Below are 2,842 nucleotides of genomic sequence, written 5' to 3' on the forward strand. Positions count from 1 at the left end.
TTCAAATGTATTTTGGACTGTTCCCTGACCCTGTGGTTGGATTTAACCAGTGAGATACTCCAGAAGCAGCAAAGACGATGCAGGGTAATAAGGGTTTCTTTGCATTTTATCCTATCTCTTGTCTCAGTCCATGTTCTTTAAAGACAACAAATTCTAAAGAGGTGCACTTCTCTATCATGCAGATCTTAGATCTCCAGGAACATGGTTTCCTCTCACTGTAGCTTGGTAATATTGATTTAGTACTGGAAGCTTCTACTTTTTTCACCATTGACTATTCATTCTCATGTGCAATGGTTTATATGTTGGCTCCTCAAAGTATATCTCTATCTGACATCCCGATGCATCCTTCTTTGGACAAAAAGGGTTCTGGCAGATATATTTAACATAAGGATTACTTCCATTCCACCTTTGTAAATTGCCTGAGGGGAAATGTTACAAGCTATATTCCAAGTGTTTTGTGGCTGTTTTGAAACAACTCTTCCAGTCTACAACATCCACAACCCAGACTATATAACCCCTGTAATTTTCATGTGCCATGCTGGGCCCAGACTTGAGAGTATGAGCTCCTCTGGAACTGTCAGCCTATAAACCTGAGTTTTCCTACTCTTTGAGTGGGCTTGATTTCTCTGCAGTCTGTTTTTTGTGACTTTTCTGGTTCCCTAACTGGGAAACCACCTGCACTAGCCCCTTGAACCACCACCAGCTTGGTGGGAGGAGACTGCAGGAACAAAGGGGTCCCAGAACTGAATGAGGGGGCACCACCTGGTCTTTTCTTGGTTCCTCTTTCATTGGGGTCCCTGATGCCCCATAGGCAACCAACCCCCACAGGACTCAATAGAGTGATGGACCAATTCACAGGCTGAAAAAATTCAGGCAAATTACATCAGGAAGGAAGGAATGAAGGAAGAGATTATCTCTTGACACCCACTGACAGCTTCTGCTTCTCATTCACTTGCAGCATGCCACCTTTCCCCAGAAGGCAGGTTGTGACTAGGGTTTTTTTTTTTAATTTTTTATTCTGACTTCTAATTTTCAACTTGTTTTTATTTATTTATTTATTTATTTATAAATTTTATTTATTCATTTATTCACTCCAATTTGACCAGAGAGGGACAGAGTAAGAGAGAGAGAGGAAAAGTGAGAAGGCAAGCCTCCAGGTGGTCAGCTATATGGGAGTCCAGTGCCTTCAACCACCAAACCACCTGCCAGCCCCTATTTTTTTATATTGATTATTTATTTTGCATTTATTCACTGGACATCATCACAGTATACAACATGCAGTTTCCCATCAAGAATATACTGTATAGTGGCTTAGTCACACACATCATCACAAAAAAATTTCCATTTCTTAGTTTATATATATATATATATATCTGCCCCCATTTCCTTTTCTTTTCTTTTTGAGAGGTTTTTGCTATAGGGTATATGCACTCGCCAGAAAGACAGGGAGAGAAAGAGAGACAGAAAGCAAGAAATCACCCCCAGGGGAGATGGCCATGCCACAATCCCTTCTCCTCCATTCTCCTCTTGGGATCTTGGGCACGCACGCACACGCACTCAGCCTGAGTGTAAACCACCGGGTCCAAGACTCAAACCGTGGTTGAATACATGAGAGTTCAGTGACATAGCCATTATGCTAACTGCCGGTCCCTCCTGCCCCCATTTCTCATCCTTTGCCATATCCCACCTTCCTTTCAGTCTGTCTCTTGTATTTGCAGTTGCTTTCCATTCCTTCTTTTGCTCCCACATTTTATTAGTTAATAAAATATCTTAATTGATCTAACTACTTTCAATAGCAAGTTCAGTTGATATATAAATATCTGTGAACAAATGTTTGACTTTAGGCATAAAACTGAGTAGAACGAATATACTATAAAATAGCACCTAGCTGAAGCTATATAATTTACTGTAGTAATCAAATAGGTATTTTTTAATATAGTTTTTAATTTCAAGAAAGATAGTTTTAGCTTTAATAAATCAAAATAAAAAAATGTTAAGAGAACTTTGCTTAAGACTTAACGCCATGCACCACCCCTGTAAATCCCCTTCAACTTCCTGCCTTACAACCTTTAAAAGCTAGGTGCCAAGCCTGCTTCTGGACTCAGAACCATCAGTGATAACCCTTTTGGGCCTGCCAGCAAAATAAACCTGAGTTCACCTCTCTGAGTGTTGCTTGGCTTCTCTGATATCTGGTTGGTGGTCTGAATTTCACAACATTTCTGGTTCCCTGACCTGGAAGCAACTGATCTGGCCCCAGGTGACTGGTTCGTGAGCCAAATGAAGCTATGTGCCATCTAAACTATTCTCAGGTCTTCCTTTGCCTGAGGGAACACACACCCTGGGGAGACCTGTCTGTACTTTGGACTCAACGGAGGGACTGACCAACCTCTCTGGACCAGATGGCTGGAATCGGTAAGTCCCAAGGACATCAGACCCAGGTGATGCAAGTTGGTGAAAGAAGAGAAATGATCAACCTCTTACAGTCAGAGTACCATCAGTCAGGGATCTCCCAAGAGAGGGGAGGGAATGCATTAAACTCTGATGTGAGTGTGAGAGTAAATGTCTCTGGCTAATCCTGACATGTGTGTGCATCCATACATGTAATAGATCATAGATCATGTTATATACTATATGTTGTATGTCTTTGTAAAAAAAAAAGGCCTTAAAGTTCTGTTCAGTTTTGGGACTGACAGTTGTAATGGCTGTCACTGGACTCCCATGTAGTAGACTGTGGTTCAAGTCCCAGACCCAGTGGCTTAAATTCACTACGGGCACATGTGTGTGTGAGCCCAAGATCCCGAGAGGAGAAAGGAGGAGAAGGGATTGCAGCATGGCCATCCCC

This window comes from Tupaia chinensis, unplaced genomic scaffold, assembly GCF_000334495.1.
Source record: "Tupaia chinensis unplaced genomic scaffold, TupChi_1.0 Scaffold144037_1, whole genome shotgun sequence".
Taxonomy (NCBI): domain Eukaryota; kingdom Metazoa; phylum Chordata; class Mammalia; order Scandentia; family Tupaiidae; genus Tupaia; species Tupaia belangeri.